Source organism: Hippoglossus hippoglossus, chromosome 9 (genome assembly GCF_009819705.1).
Source record: "Hippoglossus hippoglossus isolate fHipHip1 chromosome 9, fHipHip1.pri, whole genome shotgun sequence".
Classification (NCBI taxonomy): Eukaryota; Metazoa; Chordata; class Actinopteri; order Pleuronectiformes; family Pleuronectidae; genus Hippoglossus; species Hippoglossus hippoglossus.
The window spans coordinates 9,631,373-9,648,551 of NC_047159.1; positions in this window are offsets into that span (position 1 = coordinate 9,631,373).

Here is a 17,179-nt window from a genome sequence, read left to right on the forward strand (position 1 = left end):
GGCGCACAGTTTACAAATCTGAGGGGAACAAACTATGAATCAAAGAGCACAGCTTCTAAATCATGCAGTATTTTGAAATCCAGAGCCTACACATTTACACATGCATCTCTTCTTTCTCCTGTCGGCGCCAGAGGGCTCCGTACTTCTGTCCATTCTGTATATTTGTGTTACTGGTAGTTTATGTCGGGATTTTTTTAATGACTCTCTTAAGAAAGCTGTAACCTGGATTAACCCAGGACCAATCAATCAGGCTACTGACAGGTATATTTTAAATGGACACTAGCACATACAGTAAGTTATACTGGTCATTCACATACAGGAGAGAGGACACACAAACATCTGACAGACGTGCCGAGCTCAGGGTGTGAACGCACAATCATTCAGCTAGAGAAACAGAAGGTAGGCAGTGAAATGACTGACAGATTTGGTTCTTTTACTGACCCACACAATAAAATGATTTCACACACAGCTCACAAAGCTCCACAGGGGCCCTTATCAAAATCTTATCCGCCCTACCTCAAACTCATAATAACAGCTCTGACAAAAAACAAGATCTTACAGTACGAGAAGCTTTGGTGAGAATCAGTAGGGATCAATTGCAGTCAGATATGGATTCTCTGCATGTTTCCACTAAACCTGGGAGGCAAACTCTTATGCAACTCTTTCCAGAGAACAACTGAAATGCCTACGACAACTCCTATGATGAAATGCCTCTGACAATTTAATAGCACTTGTCCCTTTGGCTGTCTGTCTGTAACAGGAGCAGCTAGCATCAGATAACTTGGTACTTCTGGCCTCAAGCCTCAATTATAGTTTGGGGTTAAAAAGGTGAAACAGTGGGAAAGAAAAGGCACCAAGATGAGGTCAGTGTTTCTGGTCATGTTGGTGTTCATACAGCCTTTTTACAAATAAACCAAAATGAGAAAGCATGATGTTGTACAGAGAGTAATTTATTGGTTGATCAATTTTGGCAGATCTCCAACATCAGGACCCATGTGAGGAAATCAAAACACTGACTGACAGTAGTTAGTGAAAATGTGGAATCACTATGCAACAAACATTTTTCTTGGACTTAATATGGCATGATACCATGCAGTGAAAAAAAAGGTTCTAAACATGTTTCTTACACAGAACAATTACAAGATCACTTCCTGAACCAGACAGTTCTCTGTCGGTTTGATTCTACACCACAAACAAACCATAGTCCACAGTCTGGTTGAAGTGAATGGAGACCTTGACAACCGAAATAAATCGTACTAAACAAACTTACCAGGGTCTTAAACAGAAGTTAGGTGGGAAAGCATTCTAAACCTCAGCTAATGAAGGAACACTAGAATATATGCAATGTGGTCATGGCTCCCGGATATGGTGAACAGACTGGCAGTAGCACTTGTAAAATGTGTAAATATGTTTTACTACTTACTGGTAGTTGTGGTAATCTTACTGCAATTATATGAACACGAGAACAGCTCATAACAAGCATGAATTAAGGGCTTTTTACAACTGTGCCCCAAATTAAAAACAGGCCATTTCCACATAATAGGGGGTCTTGATATGAGCCTTGTTAAACACCACACGACAGGAAATTTGTAAAACGTAAGATTAAAAACAACCAAGAACTTGATTTGAATTGCAAATGACTTTTGAAGATAACTGATGAAACTGTGCCACAATCTGAGATCAGCTTGACAAGAATTAACACTCAGTAGAAGTAACCTTGATATCAGAGTTTCACTGTTGTAAAATGCTTGGAAGCCAAATTGGAATTCCCGGTAGAAATAAAAATTGCCATATTTGATACAAAAACAAGAACGTGCTCTGTGCAGCCTGATATGCATGAAACATCCTCAGATGTGCCACTTCACTCAACTACAGGTTTGATTTCAGCAGGGAGGCATAAGCCCTGTGAGCCCAATCATGGGCCATTGCTGTCACACATTGACACAAACACACCAACCTTGCAGCTTGGCTTGTGTTAAATGCAATCACACTGGGGGAAACAGATTAATGTTATGAGTCTGTGAGTGTGCGCCAATGCTCCTTTACATCCAAGTTAGACTATACTGATTATTTATTTAAAAGCAACTCTGACGCATGGCTGCAGATATAGATACTAAAGCCATGTGTACAAACAGCTACATATACAGACTTCTGCACATAAACCATGTAGAAAAGCTGGGACCTGTGGATCATAAAGTTTTATCTTATCACTATTGATTGATATTGAGTCTTACATACACACTTGAATATGAGTCTTTTAATGTATATGGTGTGTTTGTGTCGGTTACTCAGATGGATCAGCACCCAGTGTCTGAGCTTCCATTTCACACACACACACATTAAGAATGACCATGAGAGCTACCGTCCATCACAGATAATAAATGACTGCAGCTTCCCCAGACCAGGAGAGATAAATGAGCACTGTCATTATGTTTACCTGGAAAGTTCCTGAAGCTGTCCATTACCACGTGGCTCTACCAAGTTCAAGAAAACGTCTGGAAACTGAAGAAACTGTCCTCATTACTGCCCTGCTGCCTAGATTTAGTATCATCACTGGAATGCAATTATATTTTTAGCAAGCTCTCTAAAAGAGAAGTGACACAACACTGCATAATTCCAGGAGCCACACAAAGTAACACAAGTAGGACCGTGAAACATACAGAAAGCATTTCCTGTCTCCAAGTGAAGGAACCTTTCCTGTGATGTACAGCTATCATCTATCAGACGGTACTTAGGCTGTGGCACAACACAGTGGACCGGAATTGCCACACTGATTGTGATCAAACTCTTCAATCATTTCAGTGAGGAAAGATGCTTTATGTCTCTGCCTTCACCGAAGGTCGAGGTGTCTGGCTTTTCTGTCTAAAATATTGTAAGCTGTATCTTTGATAATGACACCAACCTGAGGAGGTGCAGATGGAGACTGGTGTGTGGGGACACCAGATGGACTCACACATGCTATATGGTGGTAATGACGGGGACAGCTTTTTCATTTCCATCAGTCACAACGACTGTGATGATGATTGCATCCATGTGTGGCACCTCCAGACTGGAAAAATAAGAGAGGAGTGAACACACCGAGCAGATTTACACAGCCTGCTATCATGATGCATTAAACACCTACTGCCACACAAGGCAACATCCTTCACCCTTTCACTAATGCAAAAGGACAATCCATTTTCAGGAAGGATCAGCCAACAAGAGAACTGAGATTAAAAGTGATAAAAAAGGGTAAAAATGTGTTTTATTACAGGACAGGACAATCTGATCCTTAACATATGCTCCAGCCTGTCAAAGGCACTAGACGCTGCAATCTGCCTCGACTCCAGGGACATCATTCAGCCCAGTGGAGTGTGTACAGGCCTACCAGCAAAGTAGTTACTGTAAAGAGAAGGCAATGATGTACTGACCAAAATTGAGGGATGTTTTTACCAGTCGGAAGTTGAACCTGGAACTCCTCAAGTCAGGGTTTGGACTGGGCGGGTTGGAGGAACCTTACCAGCTAAGATGACCGCCCCGAGTATCAACAGTAGTCGAAGCTGTAGTTTTTATTATTTATATCCACTTCTGTCATTTAATTTTTCTTACACATTGTCTGTGGATGTGTTACTTAGGTTTTAGTATGTGTGAAATGCCGCGTAATGAGTCATTATGAACTGGTTTTGCTAACAATGGCTAGCTGCCTAACGTAAACATTGTTCCTATGCAACTGGATCACTATCAACTCGGGTTATTCGGGTGTAACGTCAATCCGAGGACCGAGCTCCGAGGTCAAAAGGAAAGCGGCAATATATATGTATGTGATCAAGTGGCTTGATCGCCCCCTGGTGAGTGGCAGGAGTACAGATCATAAACCCTGCCTTATCAAACTGAGGCATGTCCAAGTGCACATTTTTTCCTGTAAATTGGGTTTTAAGTAGTTATTTGATGATATAAAAATGTGGGGAAACCTCATGATTGACAGCTGAGAGTGATTCCTGATTGGACGAGTATCCCTGGTAACTACAGCGCAGACTCAAAATGACCTCATCAGCTCAAGATGGCAACATTCGTATTCAAGACATTTGGCCCCTCATTTCTGAATAGCAGGAGGAAGTACAGATGTGTTGTCATTTCTATGTACAGTCCATGGTCCCACAGGATAGTCTTTTGGGAACTTCAGACTTGTTAACAATTTAAAAAAACACTAAAAATGTACTTCCATATGATAAATAAGGACTACCCAGAATCACTCCATGTGAAGGATGTATACTGTGCTTGTTTCTCCAACAGGAGTTCTAAGGCTTCAACACTACGTCGGCAACCTGCAGGTTTGCTTTTAACTGAGAAGTCAGCAGGTATTGTGAGTTTTCAGAAGAAAACTCCAGGGTTTCACCAGCTTATTCCTTAAGACACTAATATGTAAAACAGCACCCTGCAGCCATGTTCACAGAGAAACCCTTTTTAGGCTGCCGAAATTCAAGACGCAGTTGAGTGCTCACATGACACAAGAAGAGTTTTGTTACAATGATAGACATTCAACTGCCTGAGGTTGCTAAACTGAATGTGATAAACAGAAGAAACCTTTAAGAAGTTTGTGTCCATGTGATCAAGTATTTTTCTGTTTTCCTCAGAGGTCTGACACTTCAGATTGAAGGTAAATGTTTCCCCCTCTGTATTGGAGACATTATGGATGCAAAAACTATAGCAATGCAACAGAGTGTACAGAGAACCACACTTATTTTCCCAATAAACAAAAAAGGTGGAATGTTCCTGTGATCCATTCATCCATCTGTCGATGATCTTCCACTTATTCAGGCCTGGGTTACACAGACAGCGGGCCAAGAAGGGTATCCCAAACATCCCTCTTCCCAGAGGCATCCCCAGGCCTGATGGGATATGTAAATCTCTATTGAGTTCTGGCTCTACCCTTGGGTCTCCTCCCAGTTGGCCATGCCCTGTAAACATTCAACTCTGTACGGCTGAGCCCAGCCAACCGACAGGGAAAACTAATTTTGACCAGTTGGATTTGCGACCTTGTTCTTTTGGTCACAGATTTCCTGCCACTGTACTCCAATAATCTCATTATAATATATAATAATAATCACAGTTTTGTTGTCAACGTGTTTCTTTGTGCAAGTTTATCAAAACGGGCTACAGCCAACATTAGAAATCACTGTGCTACTGTTACCAAATATATGCATTCTGTCAACATGTGATTTTCTATAACATAATGGGGAACACACTCCCTGTAACATTAAATATGAAGTCATAACTAATGGACATGGAACTACATATGAGCAGTATTACTTTTATCATAGACAGAGATTAGTGACTGGAATACTATTAATGCCGAAAACCCAGAGGTCCTTAAAAATGAACACATTTGAGAACATCGCCAAACAGCCCATATTCAATACCGGAGAACAGAACAGTGCCTGTTTATCGCAGCATTGATACAGCCTGGTGTCTGTGGACACTCTGACATTGTCATTTTAGTAATTTTGTCTGTATCCTCTGAAAGAACAAGGAATTGTTATCACAGGAATAAATCCAGAGGGAGAAATAATGCAGCTGGAGGCCTGCAGCAAATACCAAGCAAACAAATATTAGCCAGTGATTCACCTTAAATCCCTCAATGATGTTTGCATCATTTCTCCTCCCAGCCCTGAGCTGATGTAGACTGATCACTTCCAGTTTTGGTACACTATCCTCTATTATCACCATTCACACAGGTACTAAACATAGGCGCATACATGGCACGCACACACACACACACACACACACACACACACACACACACACACACACACACACACACACACACACACACACACACACACACACACACACACACACACACACACACACACACACACACACCTCAAGTCTTATGTACCACATGGATGCAGAAGCACATCTTGCGATATGTAAATGTGATATGCCACATGAAGACTTTTACAGATCATTCGTGTCCTTCCGGCCAAATGGTTAAAGAATCAGCCGTGTCAAAATATTTCATTTCAAGAATTGACTTTGTCCTTGCACCATGGACCATGCACCAGGCTGATTCATTTTTTAAATTGTCTGCAATATTCAACTTCAGTGGTTGTTGTGTCTATAGCTCCCAATGTCAAATGGATTGTTTTCCGAGAGCACATCTTCCTACAAATCAATCTTTTCTTTCCTGCTGTGGCCCATGCGGTGCAAATCTTAGCAAGATAACACCATGTTAGAAACCCTACATTTAGGATTTCAGTGCATTTGTGCCCAGTGTGTGTGTGACCATGTCCATGACTGTATAGGTATTTCTAATATTAAAGCATGATAACCATTTATGTCCACCCCTGTGAGGCATGAGGATGGAAAATGTCTCTTCCCCTTGATGCCTATAACATTAAACATGCTCAGGTCAATATCATCATCATATTACACACCAGGTTTACACAGACACACACTATCAACACAAGTGCCTGAGGTCAGTGAGTTTGTGTGTTACATATGATAATAATATAGCGGTATATTTTATGTCAAATTCTGTATGTTGAGCCATCTAATGGCATGAAGACTAAACCTAGAATGGAACTCACTTGAGCACATACCTCCACCAAGGCCTCATGGAGCTCAGTAGTTTTTGTGTAATCCTATTGACATACACACAAATGGATAGGGTTGAAAACACAACATCCTTGACCTAGGTAATCAGAAGGGGATACACTAATGAAAAAGGTATATGCTGAGGTGAACACCCCAAAAAAAAAAAAAAGGCACAAGAAATGGACGGGAAGCAGCTTATGTGCATCTCTGGACTAAGGACTTCTTTTCCTCAAAAAGGCTTAGTCCGTGATTGTTCCTTAAATCCTCTAAAGCTGATCTGACCCCACTTTGCCCAAGAAAGACCAACGGCTGTTAACCTTCCACTGTGCATGAGTGTTTATGTAGGTATCAAAGGGAAATGTTTATGCAGGGGGGGATTATGTGAGCCTGAGCAAACGGCGCGAGAGAGAAAAAAAAGAGGTGGCGACTGTGTGTGTGTGTGTGTGTGTGTCTCGATCCCTTGTGGTGTTTTCCTATAGTTTCCTGCATCATTGAGACCAATACCTTCTCTTACATGGATATGGAGCTTAAAACAGTTAAACTTGTGTCCATATCATGAAAGATGGACGACACGCCTCCACTTGCTCCCAATATCCAGAATTTAAACCAAAATATTACGTATACAAACGCTGCCATATGGAGCCACTATTATGTACTTTGGCTTTTAAACGATATGTCCTGCCTCCTGCAAGCTTTACTCAAGAACCCCTCGCCTGAATATTTTTGGACTTTATCCAGAGTTAATGTCTGAAAATGGCTTATATCCCTGGTATTAATTCCTTCATTCGTCATTCAGCCCTTTTGATACTGTACACAGCCCAGCTTGCCATCTCATCTTAAATGTGCTTAATTAACAGGGGGACGAGTCCTACAAAAGAGCGGATTTCACAGTTCAAATAAATCATAGCTTTTTAGTATGGTCCATGTCCAATCCACTTACATGGAGGAGGCTAAGTTTATGACCTATAGCGCTTTTGGGGAGCAGCGTTCTCCATCTTTATAATGTTCAATGATATAGCTGCGATTCACGGGTAATATCATCATCTCATTTAAAACTGCAGCAAAGGTCAAATACTCTTAAAGTAAAGAAATCACTCAGTAGGAATTTGTGTTCAACCACTCAAAAAGGAAATCTTCTCTGTAAATGCTGGGCTAAGTTACACCATTAAAAGGTCACCTCCCTTTTGTTTATGAATTTATTATGTAAGCAGAACAAAGATGTGCAACTAGCAGACTATTCATTGTTATGTATTTCAAAGCCTCTGACAACTTTCATCAAAGTGGTTGAGCTTTTAATGTATTCACTTTTGAGATTCCCTCTCCTCTCCGTCTCCCTCCCCCGCCCGCGTCTTACCACAGAACTACAGATGATCAGTGAGTTTTCCCCGCTAACAACGTTCTCTGCCCTCAGTTCACAGAGCACTGTTTTTTCCACCTGTCAGTAGTAGAGGAGGAGATGAAGGAGGACAGGGTAAAGGTGTGGTGATGAATTCCTTTTCAGACAATGTAATCACAGACAGGACTGGGGGGGGGGGGGGGGGGGGTTAGTTTTTGTCACAACTCTCTGCAAGAACCGCCACCGCAGTAATTCCCCAAACATGTCACGTACACTCCTCTAGCAGGTGGGTGGTCAGGAGCTGGATGCAGAAATAACATTTCTGCTATCAAAAAGCTTCAATGTAAAAGACAGTATCACAGACGTAACAGAAACACAATGATAAAGGAGGGTAAATGAGTGTAGGAGGTGGGGAGGGAAGAGGAGAAGAAAACTGATTTCAGTGTTCACTGTGTGGATAAGTATGCACACACATTGAAAAGACAATTCAGGAAGCAATTACAACCAGATTAAGAACCACTGGTGACTGCAGACTTTGTCACATCAGTATATCCGTTCCAAATATATTTCACGTCAAAGAGCACAATTAGATTTAGTTGAAAGTTTAATCTGCCCTAAATCATTTTCATCATCGTCATAAAAACAGTTATATTTATTCTATAACACTTTAAACTAACTTGAAAATAACTGGGTTAAGAGGATCAGGTCGTGACAGTCTACATTGGAAATCTGACTTTTTTTTCCAGAAAAACAACCTCTGTACAAGATAAAGTGAAAGGAATAGTTGAATATTTTGTAAAGCTGCTTTCAGACATTTTCCAGATCTTTTCCTGCCAGTGCCCTTGTAAAATGTCCAGGTAAACCCATGTGAGAATACAACAAAATTCTCTGGGACAGTGAGTGGGGGTGCTAACACACGATGAACACAAAAGTGAAAAAAACAAATAGAATACAAATATCTCAGGATGAAAAAGAGGTGTCATAGAAAATGGCAAGAAGAACACTTCAACAGAAACACTCCTACGAGGCATGACACACTGCAATCTCTGCCCTGAAAAACCATGGAGTTGCGTCCATTTTGAACAACAGGTTACTTCAGCAAGCTGTGCTGAAAGGTTTCAGAAGAAAAGGATCTGCATTTTAAAATCAGATATTAGATTATTTACACTGAAGAATCACAGAGAACAGATAGTGGTTCAGATCTGTTTTTGATGAGAGGCCCTTAAAAGTGAGAAAAACTCGAGGCAGAACTTCCAAAACTAAAGTACTGACAGATGATGCAAAATCCAGAGCTGCACAGAAACCTCCGTGTCAGATTATAAACAGAATCCACTGTCATGTGCGAAACATCATGAATAAACAAGATTTCACACAAGTAATAATTTGCTTCAGTATGAAATTATGCTAATTGTGAAAGCGCAAATACATCCAAGCCCGATGACTTCCCCACTGTTTGACATGTATATCAAGCAGGTTGCACGCAGAGCAATAATATCATAAGCAAATGCTGCCGCTGATCAAATCCTTCCCTCAGCTCGTAAATCCCCTATAATGCGAAATTGAAACCGCAGGCAATCAGGTAATCCAACAAGGTGTCTGGACCTCCAGGGCACCCATAACTGTCTCGTTGAGGATTCCTCGCTGTTGAGGGACTTTGACAACTGACATGTGGGAACTGGAGGCAGCCAACGGTTTTTGGAGTGCTGTTCACTTGACTGAGGAGAAAATTGGACGGCGACAGCGAGTTGAAACACCGCAGTGAATGCATTTCTCTTTTCAGGCTGCAGCGATTAGACGGGAGTTATATGCACAAGCTCCACCATGTTATTAGTGCCCTTGTGGATCGAGATGTGGCTTTGTACGTGCACGTTTGTAGAGAAACGCATGCATGATATTCACATAGGCCACCTTATTATAAACTCCTTGTCATTCAATATTAATCAGCCACCAGCAGGGAGAGATAAAGATGGAGAAGGATAGAAGGGTGGAAGTTGGGCAAAAGGAATGATAATGGCGAGACTGAGTTTGAGCGTTTGTGTGAGGCGGATGGTGATTTGTACACTCCATTTACTCTGCCCTCTGATCACACTCTGCAGTTACAGCTACTTCAGTGAACCTGTTATCACACTGTCGAACATGTGTCAAGAGGCTGACAGCCTGATTATTGCGAGCCATATCAAACAAAAGCCCACAGTTATCGTCGCTGCCATGTCACAGTTAAACTCGCAGCCGATTAGTTATTGTGAAATGAATCATTGACGGTTTTATCCCGGGCTTCACTGGACAAACTTCAGCTAATTACCATCAGATGGATAATGAAGTAGAGTCGTGTTTTGACAACAAACACTCTTTCAGCTTTGATATGGAGCTGTGCCAATCAAGTCTCATAATAACTACTAAAACAAAAAGCCAGACTTTTCCTCTGCTAGTCCGACTCCCCGGATGAGGGTGGGTGGGTAATGAGGCTGCCTACAGTATAGGTCATAAATCCCTCCTCCATGTTAATTGATGGGAGATTGACCAAATTAGAAAGTCAGTGCACACTAACACATTTTTCAACAGATTGTTTCTGTCATTTATGGCAGTTGTTATCACACTGATGTCCAAGGGCTTTTCCCGGCATATTTGGTTTTGATTCATTATTTGATGCTATAAAAACAAGGTGAAACTGCATGATTGACAGCGGAGACTGACTTGTGATTGGTAAGGTATACTTTATTGTCCCATAGGGGAAACTTGTGTTGGGCTCTAGGCCACTGCACCGTACAACACGTATCACAACACACATACGTAGATTGGTCGAGCGGCTCCATCCCCCAATCACCACAGTACAGACTCCGGCTCCGGGGGAATTTCGGTTTCATTTCTGGATAGTGGGAGGAAGAGGAGGAGACGTGTCGTCCATCTTAATATACAGTCTGTGGTACTGACCAAGACGATTGAGATTGGTTCAAGGAATACAAACAAACCAGAGGGATTTCCCCCCCCTATAAGAGAATGACATTGAGTTCAGACAGCACTGACGAAGCATCGTGAAGATAGCGTCAGCCTATGGAAGACGATCCCTCTGCTGATCTGCTGTTTTCTAAACAGAGTGGACACAATAACTGAACCGCCTCTGTACATTTCAATATCTATGGGGACCTATATACAGCAAAGATTTGATATTATCCAGTTGAGTAAAGTGTTCCAATTATAGTAACCAAATACTCCAGGGAAATTTGAAAGTGTTGGTGTAAACATAAGAGGGCGATGTTATCAGTGAGATGTCATTTCGCCACCAAGGTGACAGAACAAATCCATAAGAGGCAGTGACTCACAAAGTAATGATCCCAGCGTATTGTAACATTAAGGAGACACAGATGATTGCATAAACTGAATGGGTGTGTATGTAAACTCTTGTTAGGGAGTCAAGTAATCCCATGGCAACAACTTCTTTATATTTCCGAGCAGGATTGTTATTCACATCCAGTTTATTCGGTTTCTGCTCACTTAATTAAAAGTACCTTTTCTCTTAATTCATCTCTTCACTAACAGCCACTCAGTCTTGGATCTGCATGAATACCTTCCCATGCAAACACACTCATCCTCACTCAATGGACTAAACACACTCGATCACAGAATCAGTCTCTGTGTCCTTCACATGCAGAAACAGCACTGCTCTACCCTCACTGTGTTTTTTTCCTTCCGTTATTCACCTTGCACTTAAAACAGAGAATAACCGATAAGAGGACTTTTTAGTTTTATAACACCGCTGATAAGGGGCCGTCGCAGTCTTTTTAGACTCAGGCCTTATCTGCTTTCCTTTATGGCTGCAGCTTATCAATGATTCCTTTCCAGACATTTCAGGGGATTAGGCCAGATTTACTTTAGGATTATTTCGCTTCCGGAATTCCATCCGTTTACACTATCATGTCAGGGACAATATGATAACACTGACAGGCTGAAACATCTATTTGTGGAGGAGGAAATTAAATTAATTTTACTCAAGGCAAGCACTCATCCATTTAATTTACTATATACTTTTAAAAAACTGACTTAACCCTTTATATAATCGTCAATTTCTCCATCTTGTAGGTGTTATTGGCAACGTAAACTCTTACATTGAAGCTCTCAACATGCTTTTAGTTGTCTGTATGGGAGATATGCACTCCTGATTTTATATGAAAAGCATGGCCCTGATCGGAGCCCTGTAGTAACACCATGCAGTCAGTCTGGGATCACACGAGGACACAGGAGACTCGGAGACAGCCCACATCTACAGAAGAACTGTGGCAGATTCTTCTTTTCTGCCAAATATCTGACAGAAGTGGTTTAATCTAAAGTCAAAGAGTGGTCACGCCAAATCGGATTTGTTTTAACTACATTTTCTATGAAGTTAATCAATATATAAAACATTCACATTACTTTTACTGGCTAAAATGTTGAAATCATTTTTCCTTTTATTTATGAATCTAAGAGCTTGTTATCAAACCCTTATGACAAAAATAAATGTAATTGATAGAGGCTTAATATTTTAAACTTTAACCAAACGTGATTTTATAAATAACTATAATTAAAAAGAAAACCAAATATAACCAACTATATAGTACTTGAATTAAGAAGAAAAACATACATGCACATCATATCTGGTCTATGTGCAAAATAAAAGTATTTATATCTGTGCATATTGGCAAATATAAAATGTTTCTGTAAGAGTCTACATATCCTTCTCACATGGTCCTATGTTTTATGTAAAGACTTTGCTCATAACTAGATTTTAATCAAAGAACAATCGACTGAATATTACATTGCACTGTATGGCCTGTCAAACTGTTTAATTTAAGCGATACTTAGTTATGTGTAAAGCAGTTGTTTTCAGAATCACTGAGTTTGATAAAATAATTAGGCGGCTGGAAGACGTTCTCTTCATGACCCCCGGAAGTGCCGTCGCTTTGGAGTCTTGATAAGTCTCCTTGCTGAATGTTGGAGATGAACCCTACTTTTATATTTTTAACTGTTGTGAATTTCTCTTTAACTTGCTGGCTGTGATTTGGGCCGACATCACTCAGGTCCCGGTACTTTCCCTCGCAGCAAAATGATCTGACCCTTGCTGAGTTTATTAAGATTTTTTGCTTTACTAATCAAATATTTGCTGCCATGCATATACAGTACATTTGAATGTCATTCATATTTGTTGCTGCGATTCACATCTGTTAATACTATTCATGAAGTCACTTCCCAACTCAGAGTTCAACCCCTACTCAAGCCTCCAGGTTACTTCCCACACTGCACATGGACGGCTGTGAACACCATGGACTGACATGTTGTGGACGTCAGAGAAAATGAAGTGGGTTTTACTCCAAGAAGCTCAACTACATGCAAAATAAGCAGCTAATACCAAAGAGTGACTTCAGGCCTACAGGCAGCCATGCTTACAGGAAATACAAAAATGAACCCAACATGGCCGGCATGGCAACATGGGCTAGCACTTAGCAGCAAGCTAACAGAACACACAACCAGGTGACAATAGGAACACACAATGTTTAGCCAACACTGTGGGAACAAACAATGGAAACGTCTTACCTGTGGTGACTGTGCTCCGTTAGTCTGATGAGACCATGTCAGACATTCATCTGCAGAAACATGTCGGTGGCGTCCAGAAGCCTTAATTTAAATCCACACAACCTGAGAGAATCGTCCACTGGTTGATTTGTGGCTGAAGTAGCCGCCATTTTGTCATTAATGTCATTGTAGCTACACCTGTGTTTACCTGACACTTCCTGTCAAAATGGCCACCGTGAAAAAAAGTCCCCAACTTCATTAGCATCAACATTCGTCCTCCTCAGGTCTGACAGGAAAATGAAAGGTCCCAGTGACAGCTGGTTGTTTTCAGCTCTTTCTCTTCTTCAGCACAGACTCAGTGAACTGACTTTTTTATTTTACACTCCAGGCTAACTAACGGCCGCTAGCCTGAACAATGATACAAGTTTTATTCACATTCAGGCAGACAGCGGAGAGAGTTGCATTATGGGAATTGTAGGATCTGGTGTTTTAGTTAGTTAGTTGTTCCCACGTCCCATGAAACAAACCAGAGCAACACACAGCCAACATCATTAGACAATATACAATAATAACAATAACAAACATCTCATTTATGGATATTGATCCATATGGTAACACTGTAATGCTAATATGACTCCTGTGAGTATTTCAGCTTTATTGAGGTACAAAACTAATTGACTAGGGTTCTTCGTTACTGAGATGACTGCAAGCTCCGAAAAAAAGCTAGTAAGCAAACCTTGAGTTAAAATAAATGTATTATTATTTGTACAATTTACTACTTTTTTTTAACTTACAAGCTCAACATTTTCTAGATACTTTTGAGTTTTTTGTTGTTTTCTTTAAATAAAACCTTGGGATTTAAAGGGTTTTTATTTCATGCAATGAGGAAAATGATTATTTATTTTTTAGTTTCTACTTCACAGCATCCCCCTGTGTACCTTGACTAAATACTTATCGCTTTGTGGACCATATGTTTGATACCTTTAACGTCAGCTTAAGACTTGTCAAGAGTAATGAAAAGAGACAACTTCGTCAATATCCAATTCAGTCCAGTGAAAGCTGCGCATCAGGGCTCATTACACTGATTCACCAAGTTTGATATGTGGACAAAAGAAGCAGATTATATGCTCAAAGCAGAGATGTCTCCTGGCACCTAAAAATAATACAGAGAATAAACAACTCAGTTAGAAAGGGGGGAAAAAAAGACTTGTCTCACCGTACAGAAGAACAAAAGAACAAATGATTGGTTTCTGCTTCGGAGTGTATCAGCCATTTATACACATCTCCAGTCAGTTGGAAACAAGCAATCCCATAGCTCATCAGCACCCTCCAATCCTTACCAATAGCCTACAGTGGTCAATCACATTGATCACTGATGTCTTCTGCCTGTAAACTTTAACATGTGGTTCCCAAAAAATATATTTATTTTGATGGATGACGCATATCCTCTTCTTCACACTATCCAGAAATGAAGCCATTATATCCTTGATGTGAAGACGGCCATCTTGTGCATTTAGGGCCAGAGAGCTGAGGTACCGAGGTCCCGCCCATACATGTGCTCGACCAATCATGAGTCAGTCTCAGCTGTCGATGATGGCGTTACAAAGTGTGTCTATAGCATCAAATAATGAATTGAAACAGAACCTACACACTTGGACACAGGAGAAATGAAAGGAACCATGTTTGAGAAAATTTCATCCAACATCTATTTTGACTGTTAAGTTTGGACCATGTCCCGTCCACTAACATAGAGGAGGCGGGATTTATGACCTATGCTGCAGCCAGCCACCAGGTGGCGATCAAGACGCTTCGGCTTCACGCTTGGGGATCCGTGCTGTAGTCCGTCCTTATAAATCTACAGTGTATGCTTTTGCAAAGTGAATCATAATAAGAAAACATACCAGTTTTTTAAACCAGTTACTATAAAATCCCTACTAATACCAAATTATTCACCATTTCTGTATTCAAAAAAATTTGTGAAACATCTTAAAGCAAATGTACAAACAGATTTTTGCCCTAAAAAAATTATATTTTCCTGTTTTAAATCACATAGAGACAAGAATAAGAAAGGAAGACAAAATATCTGGCAATAACATCCTTTTGATTTGATCTTGTTTTTGATTATTCGTGCTTCACACGGACACATTGTTGTCGATTGTCAAAAAAGTATTAGTGTAGAGTCATATCCTGAGATAAGTGCCACTGTGGTGATAAAGTGCGAAATAATCTGATTGTGCTGCGACTATAGTGTCCACGATATGAGCAGGTGGGAGACAAGAGACAGAAGCAGGCTGCATTATTACCAGAGGAACAGCTAGTGCCCACCTGTCGGATTAGTATGTGCTGCACTCCACCACAGCCCGCACGCAGCTTAATAAATACTGTAATACTCCAAGATAAGACGTAGATTCAAAGAACATGTCAATTTCCTGTGCTCCTTCTCTGTTCCTTTACAGAATGATTATTTTTTTTCTGTTGCACTCTCGTCACCAAGGAGTTCTACTTTTCATGTGTTTTTTTCTATTCAGTTATGCCGACAGTTTGCTGATGTGACAGCATTTTCTTCCACTTGTAACGATGGTGATACATGAAAGCATTTACTGGTTCAGTCAGACACTTTCAAGAGAGTCACATAGTTTCCAAAGAACCTGCGAGGACCCGCTGCTTCTGAATGAGACTGCACTAATGATTATTATAAATCCCGTGATTATTTTCTCTATTAACAAGAAATTCTGTCTATTATGTGTCAAGAAAAAGAGTCAAAATGTTGAGTATCTTTCTTTCTATTTGTCGGTTAAACACAGACAGACACACACACACACTCTCCACATGGTGCCATTTAAGCAAAGCATGTGGTAATGTGCATCATGTCACTGCCATTAAAATAGAGTGACATTAGATGAAGCAGTAAGTTTGTTGCTCCCATACAAGTGTCTCACTTCCTGAATGAAACTCATTAATCAGTGTGACACTTTAATCAGCAGACGGTTCACATTTCTCATAAAATCTTTAGTGACGAACTTAGGAAAGATGTCTCTCTCACACTCACACTCACTCACTCACTCACTCACTCACTCACTCTCACACACACACACACACACACACACACACAGTTGAGCTTGAATACCCTCGGTACCACCCACACTTGAAAGGTATAGTGCAGCGGTACGGCCACGTAATGATCACACATGCTCGGAGCCTCAGGTTTTAATTACAGGCTTCCAGAGACGGACAAGAACCATCGCTTTCAATTAGAAAACACACACACACACACACACTCATGCATATGCACATACACACTCGCACATATCCAGAGTCTGAACACAATCAGACTGAAAGGTAATTGTCAAAACATAAGAAAGTGAGACAGGTTCAAACTATTCTTGAGGCAAAAGCGTCTACACAGTTTTGATTTGTTAGACAGAAAAGCGTTTTAATTGTTATAATTAGTGTCGTCAGGAACAAATGCAAATAGACCAAAAGACTTTCTCTAAAGTTTCGAGTTACTTTGAGAAGCGTCTGATGTTTGACAGGATCCAGACGCACAGAACAGAGAAGCTCAGACACAGTCAAAGACACACTTCAGTTCAGTGTGCAGTTATATGTTGAAACAAGCCAGTGGCAACGATTTAACAGGATTGTAATATTAGTTCAGTGCATCTACCTTCAATGTAAAGAAAGAAACTATTGCTTTAAATTTGAACGTGACATTTATCTGGAGCT